We start from the raw sequence: 11,519 nt of genomic DNA, 5'->3' as shown, positions 1-11,519 counted from the left end.
ACAAAGTGTCCTTTTACTGTTTTCATACTATACTCTGGCATTCTCATATAGACCTACCGCAAGGAAATCCATAGTCAGTGCTCAGAAACATCACTGCCTTCCCTAACTGGCATCCTGTCTCCCTTCTCCTCGAGAAGTAGGACAGTACACACCAGACAACTCTGCCACCCAGAAGCTGCACAGAAGGGAGCAGGACTGAGGAATGACTGAACTGTTACTGGCTCTTTCAGGCTGTTCCCCCAGTTTCAACATAACTCTTATTTTAGAGCACAGATAGAGTCTTATTCGCATTCAGTAAACAAAATGATTTGACAGCTATCTGAAGAAGTTTGTATTAAAAATGTGTATCTATGCCAACACAAGCTAAATCTTACTTGAAACAGTTATCCTTAAATCCTCTGTTGACTTTATGCTAGCAATAACATGTCCTGAAGATGCAAACAGCTATGTTTGTCCAAAATAKAGCATTATTTGTTACATGCTATCTACATATGGTACCTTACTGTGTACAAATCTTCAATCAAACCCATACAGTTGGATTCTCTAAATTACATAGTATGCATGTTATCATACTGAATTAAGCACAAACATTTTACTGAAGAGAGATCAGAAAATGGGCCACTGTCATTTGAAAATAAACTACTGGTATTCAAAACCAACACAGGTTTTATTGGGCTGAAACATTACCGATCATGTTGTCAAGAATATAAAATCCAGAAGAGATACTTTTCAGTAACAAAGTTTGGTACTATATGTGAACCACAACTAAATATATTTTTTAAATAAAGCAACTAACTCTGCCAAAATTAATATATATACATATATTAATATTTTTATGCACATATTTTAGCATTTTTCAAAATAAAGCCCATCTATGGTATTCCAAAAATTGGCCAAAGTTGGTAAGTCATTTTCATTTCATGTTATCAGTTAATTTTTGGAAAAAAAAAAAAAAGGACACCATTAATCTCCAAATTTCTTCTAGAATGACTTTATCACTGCATAACCTGCTGCAGAAAACCTGCATAGCTTAAGGAGAAATTAACTTTAACAAGAGTTAAATGCAATCCCAGGAGCACAAAATTTCATTCTAGATGCATCAAACATCTACATAACGCAAAACAATTTATACAGTAATATAGGCATATTAACCCTCAAATTYTTTTCTGAAGAACTTATATTTTTCCACTTCCTCCAGATTTTATGTTCTAATTATATCCCTAAATATATCTTGTGGTTGTTCCCATAACTGTGTGATTTGCAAATTTAATAAGAACATTCTTATTAATGGACTGAATATTAGATAAAAAGTGTAGTCAGGAACGATTCTCCAGGTTTTTTGCTTTTCTACAGTGAATCATTGGTAATCACTCTCTAGGTAAATGCTCTTTGGGGAATTTTGTACCTCTAAAATTAAAAGAAAAAAAATGGTTTCTTACCCACAAGTGTACGGTAGTGCCAGATACTTTACTAAATTCAAGAAGTATCTACCATTTCGCTTTTATCTTCAATACCTGCAGCCCACTGAAGACACAAACAAGACGAATTTGAAACCGGTCTGTTCATGTCGAATGCATGTTCGCTATTACTCATGTCCTTGTTAACCAGTGTTTATGAACAGTCTAGTCTAGGTTCAGATTACACAATACGGCATTAGTACTGTGYTAGTTACCTATACACTGCTGACTGCTCTTAGCGGAAACTCGCACAAAAATAGATGAAACTTCAGAACTTCAGTATCAGCTTTTTATTATTGGAGGAAAAGCTTATAAATACTTTCTTTGAGTTTTCTTTTAGTATGTGACAATGTTTTTTCAGAGGGGTGTGTGTCTGTGCATGCACAGTAATTCGATGCTTCTTGCTTAAAAATGAAATGCAGTTTATCCGCATGTCCCTATTCTCCACTCCACTTTGTCCTCACTTTCTCATACAAATTTTTATTCTGTTCCTCAGTAACCTGAGTAGATCTTAGAGGTCAATGAAGAACTTACAATTTAAAGTCTACATTTTTGCATTAACATTGTTCATGCGATTATTTTTTTTTTTGGGGGGGGGGTTAATCTCTGACAAGGGATCACTTCTAAATTCCTCTTCCCCTTGAGACTTGAATAGTGAGATCTTACGTACCAATTCTGTACTTACTGTAACCTTCTTTCACAAAAATCCATTGTTTTTACTTCAGCGTTTCCCCCTCCTTTTGTTACTAAGGACCATAAACACTCACTCTTAAAGTTCCATTTACCCAAACTTTCTTCAAATCTCATGTTTTCAATAACTTCCTCATTTTGAACCACATCTAGAGATTCTCTCCGGTAGCTGGCTCCTCCACTTTATAGCAAAAACTTGCCAACATTAAGAAAATTGCTGGAAAGYATTCTTGTTTTCTCAGCAAGTGCCTGCCTAATTAGTATCCATCACTACCACTGTCATCTGGGTTCAGGATGATTTGCTAGCTGTTCATGAAAATTCATCCACCTGGTTAATATTTATAATAGATTTACATCATATTTTTCATTATTGTTTGTAAACTTTTAAGGAGTTATAACTTACTTGCATGCATCCTGACACATTAGGAGGTGTCCTTCCTCTCCCCACCCCATATTCTGCAGTAACACAAACTGTATAAAGATTGACAAAATGCTTTATAAATTAAAAATATAGATAAACAAAGCATATTTGAGTAGTGTAAGAYTTAAATGACTTAGCTACAATGAAAATTTATATCATATTGGGGGYAGGTTTAGCTCAGTTGGTAAGAGCATGGTGCTGCTAATGCCAGGGTCATGGGTTCAATCCCCATATGGGCYATGCTGAGGGTTGGACTAGCTGATCTCCAGGGGTCCCTTCCAACCTTACCATCCTACGGTATCATTGGACGAGGCCTGTAAAAACTGGGGCAAATAACTCCGTTTATCTGTAGTGCATAAGGTCCAGACCTGTCAGCATTCATTCTACCATACTCAGCAATGCAGTAAGACCAAAATTTTATTGAAATCAAGGCMCCTCATGGATTTTTTTTTCCCCATTTTAGAACAACATAGAACTGAATTACCTATTGGCTATCATATGACCTAAAGAAGGTTTCTTTTACTCTGTTGCAAATTAAGGAACAGGATAATGAAAATGTCAGAAAAAAAAGCATAGCAATAAATGTTCCATAGAAAATTTTATAATGTGTGTACATAGTAACTATTGACTTCAGATCAAAGCATTTTTATATTACCAAAGTAATGCACAAGTAATAAATACTGTTTTAGCACTTACAAGAAAGTCTCAAAACCTATTACATCATCTCCTATTAGGATGGATGTCCCAGGCTTAAATTTCCTTTGCTTTCCTTGTGAAAAYGCACAAACTCAGAAGCCACTAAAATCACTCATAGTCTAGAATAAGCAGAGATAGGACTTGTTGCCAAAACTTTATAGCATTCCATCTGCAGGAGGTAAAAAACCATGCTTACATGTTGCATATTAGCACACTTCGAGGACATTTTAGATGACCTAATTTAGGCACCCTAACTTAAAGGTTGCAACAGTTAAAGTAGGCACCTGAATTTGGCTAATAAATTATACCATGCAAGTCAGAAGACTACCAACTTTCTATACAGAAAATGGAGAGAACCAGGCAGCTCTGAAGCACAGGGTTTAGAGACATATGTTTCTCTGTCATCTATAAAAATGCCTCACTGTTCCTGATCAGGAAACCACCTTGATCTAGGCAACAGAAAGTATTGGCACAGGAGGCCTTCTTCCCAATGGGCATCTGCAGGAAGGAAAGAGATGGTGTCTCAAAAGAGTACTTCAGACAGTGGCTCAAAGCCTTTTCCATCCTGAGACAGCTTGAGTCCACTTTCCTATCTCTAAGGAGAATGCTATAACCACTACAATATTTGCTCTTGCAAAYCCCCAGCTTCCTTGAAAAACACTCAAGATTTAAAAATCATCACGCAAGATGGAAAGAATATAGAAGAGAAAAAACAGTCTTCTGAGAAGGTGGGTAGATGTGCAATGTCACACTATCACATGATAAGTTTTTCTATTTCTTTTAGCTATATAAATCATTGTTTGCAAAGTAAATCACTCAAAATTAGGAAAGAAAGTAATTTAACTAACTTACTTGGCATCAGTTCAGATTGTTATACATACCCATGGATGTAATCTGTTTACATTTTTTCTACTGAACCATATTTTTATTTAGAATGAAAGAATTAAAGATGATAGAGGGATGTGAAAAGATATTTTTCTCATAAAGATAAAAGTGCCTAGGAACAGAACAGTGGGAAAGAACTACTTCTGGCAAAAGTGCATTTTTCAGCCACTTCCCCACCCCTCGCCAAATTAGCAYCACAAAGCCCACCAATGCTGCAGCTACACACTCCCTTTCACCTCGCTTGATCAGCTTCTCTGGCCAGCCTCCGTCCCCTGTGATGCACCACTGTACGATCTCGATCTCGTTGTCAGGGGAGGTGATGCCTCTCTTCTCGTCTGTAGCATCTAGCAAGCACCTGTCAGGGCAATTTAGCTTGTTGCATTTTCACTGATGACACTGCAAGATATCCAGGATTTCATGAAAATTTGCCTTGGTGCTTCAGTTAGGCTCCTCAGCATGTAAGTCCTCTGCATAATTAGCGCCAGAATCTCTCTGCAGTTATCCAAATGGGCAACGCAGAAGCCACAACTCCTTATTCAGAAATGCTAAGGACATGTGAGAGGGCAGACTCATTCTGTGCTTGAAATTCTTCCTCAAAACTAGGAACTGTATGTTTAGTGAGGCAGCATAGATTACTGCATTGGCTTTAAAGCCTTAGAAAAGGAAAATAAGGCCTGTGCTCCACACTAGAAAAATCAAATAATGTGCTTTTTGCAGGATATATAGCCACAGGCCTAAACTAGACAAGAATACTAAAAAGTATGAGGAGAGAGCATCACTAAGGAAAATGCCATGCAGTAGTAATGCTATGAATAATGTAACAAGACTAGCCTCCAGCTCCTTCAGCTGTGAAGCGGGTCATAAATATCTGCTTGCTTATCTTCAGAGCACATACTTGTTTCTGGATCAGATGATACTAAAGGTATCCCTGACAATATGCATTGGCACACAGTAAGAAAACTCATTTTGAGGCAKAGTGACAAGGAAGTGAGTTCTCTTCCTTCTCTTTTGGTGGATATGGTTTGCCTGCTTCCCTTTCCCTGTTTCTGCTCCTCAGGTTGCCAGACAAAAATAGGTATTTAGGAGTTGTTACTTTGAAGCAATCAGCACACTCTTTGACAGTAGGTGCTCAGCATCCAGAGAGAGGTGCTGATATCTTTACCAGGGAGATTTTCATCTAGCTCTTTGGGAGCTCTTTGGATTTTTTTTTTTTTAATCAATAGATAATTTCTAGTAAAATGCTTCATATGAAGATCCAACTAAGTTCACCCCTGACAGATATTACTGTCTAAAGTCTAAAGCCAAAACTGGGACTAAATCTCTAGCAAACACAGATGAAAATTTCCTTCTGAAAGCTAGACTTTAAGTCTAACACAACTGATTGCATACAAAAGACTATACCACATAGCAAACAAAGAAATTCAAATACTATACATTCTAATTCATCACAGGTGGTAAAAAGTAACTGAGAAGTGGTTGCAGTTATCCCTCCCTTCCCTGTGTACCTCAAGTTGGATATTCTAGGATATACAGAGAAGAAACAGCCCCAGAAAAACCTTATGATCTGAAGAACTGAAATACACCAGTAAAAGAATATGAATAAACAACAATATGAAGAATCTATTTCACTCCATGGACTTTTAAGTAGAGAACATCTCTAAAAAGGAAAAAAGAATTAAAAGAAAAATTTCCAATGCAGAACAAGTCATAATGTCTTCCTGYATTAGAAAGAGTCTCAACCGAGTAAATTCAATTTGATATAGGGATATTTCAACTGCTACCACAAACACTGATGAAGAGTATTAACCCTTCAATAGAAACCTGTTCAAAATTGACAAATGCCTAGAATTAAAACTGACAATGATCAGATACCATTTATAACAACTTGCTTCACAATTACTTTCACTACATGTGCTGCAAAAATAGCTTGTGCTCAGAAAATAACCATAAGCTTCAGAACATTAAGCTAATGGGTGRTCATGAACATTTTCACACTACTTCTGTAATATTCACTATAACCAGATACTGTATCTTTTTTAATTTATGGCAAAATACTTCTTACTTCAGTCAGCAAACTCAGCTACAGAATGATTTCAATCCATATATAAATGAAATATTCACGCTTTACTTAAATATCTTTATATATACATATATACATACATTCAATTAGAAGTTAAAACATTATTTCAGCTGTCTCCATTTATAAACTAAAATCATTCTGGAATATTTCTGYAATCAATTCCCAGCATGACATACAATAGCAACCAAAGCACAAAAATATGGCAGGATGTTCAGATTCTACAGTAATGATGACCTTAATATAAATATCTCAAATAGAAAAATAAACTTTTCTTTCAAACAAATCTTACCTACCTATTCTGGGACATGCAATTTTATGGGAATCACAGATAAAAAATGTTGAGCTTGGTTTAATCTCAGGGCCAAATATCACTTACTCTGTTTGAATAAATTCAGCACAAGCATGTTAATTAATATTTTACTATTTTAATTTTTAATATTTTTAATATTTTATTCTTCTTTACTGAATATAAATATTTTACATTTAAGAATCGATGACCTCATACTAAGGTCACTATACGGTCACAGGATCCACTGTAGTAAGTGACCAATTTCCCATAGCAATCTTAACATACTACCTCACTTTAATCTCACCTAAACTAACATAAACCTTACGCCCCACCCCAATTTGAAATAATTGTCAGTGGAAACAGAAACAGAGGTGATGCACTGAACCACAATCAGCAAGGTATGCTGTTCATATTCTCCACCCAGGAGTGACAAAACGCCAAAACTTTCGCAAAGTCAACTGCAGAATAGCCTAGCCATGAGAATCATAGAATGGTAAGGTTGGAAGGGACCTYTGGAGATCATCTAGTCCAACCCTCAGCACAGCCCATACAGGGATTGAACCCATGACCTCGGCATTAGCAGCACCACGCTCTAACCCACCGAGCTAAACCTGCCCCCAAAGGAATGCTTCCTTCTGATCTCAAGAACTTAGAAGCTGATGTGTGACATGATGCCATAAGAATTGACTGTTCATTCCTGCCCACACATCCTGCAGGGCATGGGGAAAGCCATTGATGCTACTTCAGTTGAAGAATTCACACACAGAAACATACCTTAACTACACTACTCAAACCAAGTCCTTCCCCTCAAAATTATATTTTATCTGGAATAAACATTGTTTCGAACACAATGTAAGATGTGGCTTGGAAGAGCAAAACTTCACTTCCTTGATATAATCCAACTGCTGAATCATAACATTATAAACAAATGATCAGACAGATCTGGTTAACTGGCATGGCAGCAATGTGAGAACATGCCTCATTTTAACAACTGGCAGTAACATGAGAACAATTGCTCAAATTAAACTTCAAAGTTTTGCTTAAATATATGTTCTCAGCTCTGAATATTCTTGATATGCACACAAATACCCTAGATGGCTTTGAACTATGTTAAATTCCTGGCCTCAAAGTCAATTCATGGTAGAGATCTACTACTTCGCATTTTCTTTAAAAATTTTCCTTTTAAAGTAAAGTCAAAATTTTAGTGGTTTACCAAACGACCCGTTATAGGATAACAGAACAAGGCCATTTAAACAATCTTTTCTAAGTCATTCTTTTGAATTTTTAAATTCTTCTCCAAAATAAACAATTCAGAACAGTCTCCACCCTGGAGTGTTTGGTCATTCCTGTCTCTTTATCAAGTTCACTCTCACAGCACCCTGATGTCATCTTACCAGGTCCCCTTTTAAGGGCTGCTGCTTTTTAGTCCAAAAGGCTACGATAGGACTAGATCAGAGTCAACCTCAATGAAGTCTGTTTCTACAGAGAGCTTGACTCCAAAAGCATAACTTCAGGCAAAATATGAAGYATACTTCAACTGCATGACTGTCATGAAATCTGTATTCATTGGTTTGATGCCATGCTTTAGCTAGCACTGTTTTTTCTCTACACACTTTGACACAGATCAGTTGGCTGATCTCTACATAATCTTCTGGTGTTGAAGATCCCTAGYATAAACATGTGCTACTTTATTTTAGACATTTGTGACCTAAAGGAGAAGAAAAAAAGTTTCTCCATCATAGCTTTTAGCATAAATAGATTCCTGGATTATATTGTAGCAGACTCCTAGCTTTCTTGGTCTTCAAAATGAAATTGGATGAACCTACAGCATTATCATTCACATCAATTAAGATTAAATATTGAGAACAAATCAAATACTTGCTAACACCCCCCATTCATCCTTTCCTTCTCCACATAATTTTTCCTCTTGTAATTTCCTGCCATCATCTGCCTCAAGTTCACTCTGATGTTAGATATCTACATTAGTGAAAAATAACAAAAAACGTGGATTAAACCTGTCACAACACACAAAAACTTATTAGGTTTTGGATCTGCTTATAAGGTCTTGGGTAACTGAGTCCAGCGTAGGGCTACAAAGAGGACTGGAGCATYTCTCATGAGGAACGGCTGAGAGAGCTRGGCCTGTTSAGCCTGGGGAAGAGAAGACWGAGGGGATCTTATCAATGTGTATAAGTACYTGAAGAGAGGGTGTCAAGGGGATGGGGACAAACTTTTCAGTTGTCCCATGTGACAGGACAAGAGGAAATGGGCAAAAGCTGAACCACAGGAAGCTCCACCTGACCGTGAGGGGGAATTTCTTCCCTGTGAGAGTGACAGAGCACTGGAACAGGTTACCCAGAGAGGYTGTGGAGTCTCCTTCCCTGGAGATATTCAAAACCCGCCAGGATGCTATCCTGTGCAACGCACTCTAGGTAACCTAGCTTGAGCAGGGGTGTTGGACTAGATGATCTCCAGAGGTCCCTTCCAACCTTAACCATTCTGTGATCGTGTAATGCTTATAATCTCATAGCAGCCAGACAGTACATAAACAAATCAGGAAAAGTTTTTATCCCATTGAAAAAGTTTTTAGAAAAAGCGAATCTAGCCTCAAACAGCAGTAAGTCCAGGCTGTAATACTTCTTCCTTTAACCACTCTCCATGCAGTCCTAAAACGTTAATACTGACAGTAATACCATCTAAGGCAATTAAGGGGATTTTTCCTTCTATAGAAGGATCCATGTAACTCAATGGAAAAGAGTTAGAGCATTAAAATGAAAGCTTTACTTAACTATACTTAGTGTTTTATTTTCTTTCATTCCTGTATGTTTATTAAAAATAATTGGGTTATTGCAATATAAATAATCCCAAAGTAATTTATGATAGAACTTTAAAATACTTTTCTTAAAGAGCTAACATTTTTAGCAGTTAAAGTTTTTAAAAGACCTTACAGTTGCTGGGCCTGAGATGCTACCCAACCTTTTAGAAAGGAAAATTTCCCACAGAAAATAATCTCATATCCCCCCTTTTTGCTTAGGAATGAAATTCCTCCTCTAGCCTCAGTGGCTTAGCTTCAACCCAGAACCAGCAACAGACCTGCATAAAATATTGGAGTTAGAAATTCACTCTTTTTTTTAAATTAAAAAAAAATGTTTAACGTTTGGCTATCTGCATGTGAGCAAAGGCAAAGTTCAAGGGAAATCATGCTACTGTTCCATATAACAAGCAAGCACACAATATATTTAAATATACAAGGCATGGCAAGGTGTGTACTGAAAGATAAGCGCCTGAATGCGTGACAAATTGAGTCCAATTCATCCATACCTTTCCCATTGTTGAGGGAGAGCTAAATCACTTTTAGGAGTCCTGAAGCTTTCAAACCACAGACAAGTTGACYTGCAATGAGTTAACCCTTTCGTGTACCATGCCCTTTAATTAAAGTTTCTCTTCCCTCTAAATTTTGTACAGTTGACCTCCCAAAATGAAGGCTCTCTTGTTATACAGCAGGGGAGCAAAAATGTAATCAATATTGTTCTTGAAAATTTGAAACATTTGATAAAGATTTTTCCCTAGAATTGGTATAAATCAAATCAATTTGCTGTAAAAGACTTCTTACTGCCAACACTTTGTAAGGACTTTAAATGTCATTGTTTTCAGTAATATAGTTATCCTAAACAATTGAATATCAAATTTTCTATACAATCATATTATATATTCCCAATGCATCTATGTAAACATACATATTTTTTAAAAAAGGTTTTTATTGGCATTCTTGAACTTTCAACCTCTCCTTTGCTTCATTTTCAAGTTACTATAATTCATATCATGCCTGCAAAATATTTTTAATTCTAAAGGGCATCAATATTTTATATTAACTTGAGCTAATCACATGATTTTTTCAGCAAGACAAAGCAAAGCAGGATTACTGCTGTGGCAAAATAACCACAATACAGAAAAGCAAGTTTACTTGTTTTCATCARGTCAATGATAATTGTTAGTTTATCTGCTCAGTTTAATAAACCAAACTCAGAAAAGGACATTCAGACATAACTACAGTTTAAAAACTTTTGCCTTAAAAGGGATGGGGAAATATATATAGATCAAAGGCCTAATGGTTGCTATTTTATGTTTTGCACCTTCTCCTATTTAACTGAAGAATAAACCAGTTTGTCTTTTCTGTTACTTCTAGCAACATTATTATGATATTTCACAAAGTAAACAACTTTACAAGCAAAGTAAACATGCAAATAGAGATGAGCTATCCAATCAACCTAGCAGTCTGGACAGTTTTCTTCCATGTCTGACAAATTCTTTAACCTCTGCTTGGTTGATCAGTAAAAACCCAGCTAATTGAATCCATCGATGTAAAAAAACACAGGCTCAAGTCTGTACTGCATACATCATGCTGAAGGATTTCTGCCTCAGCCATGGCAGTAATAGTCAGTGGGGTCAGGTCAAAGAGGGTTAAAGCAAGTCAGGATATAGCCAAAGGAATACATCAAACACTGATTTTAAAAGGGCAATTAATCTTAGACAGAAATGCTTCCTGGGGAATGAGATCTCAATCTTAAGAGCACACTACATGATGTAGCAGTAAAAATGTACATATACAAGCTTAGAGAGCTTTCATCCTATGATCACAAACAGAAGGGGAGTGCTGTTTATCAGAGAAATACAAACCTTGCTAAAATACTTACATTAGCTTCTTCCGGGCCCTTACTCATTGAAAAATAAATTCTTTAATGAGTAGGCAATATAGTTTGCACACACAAAATAACTCTTTCTGTATATGTTCTTTTGAATAGCTAGCAGATTAAAGTATCTAGATTTCTTCCATAGCAAAATCACAGAATTTAGTCTTGAAAAATTTAGGAAATGGTCAATGAAGGAGTAATGGAATACCTGAAGAGCTCTTCACACTAATTTTTTTTCCCAAAAATCACAGAATAATTACCTGTTTACAGCTCAGATTACAAATTAATTTTCATTAAAAGTTCATTTTAC

At 36.3% G+C, this 11,519-nt stretch overlaps 1 protein-coding gene across 1 annotated transcript in view; it reads right to left on the bottom strand.

Annotated features, from left to right (window-relative positions):
* The window catches only part of ATG5 (autophagy related 5), a 79,890-nt gene that overhangs the window by 1,328 nt on the left and 67,043 nt on the right, over window positions 1-11,519 (bottom strand). The gene's annotated exons all lie outside the window — the stretch shown is intronic.

This window comes from Rhea americana, unplaced genomic scaffold, assembly GCF_003343005.1.
Source record: "Rhea americana isolate MKP2758 unplaced genomic scaffold, rheAme1 scaffold_25, whole genome shotgun sequence".
Taxonomy (NCBI): Eukaryota; Metazoa; Chordata; class Aves; order Rheiformes; family Rheidae; genus Rhea; species Rhea americana.
This window is presented reverse-complemented; position numbering and strand designations above follow the sequence as displayed.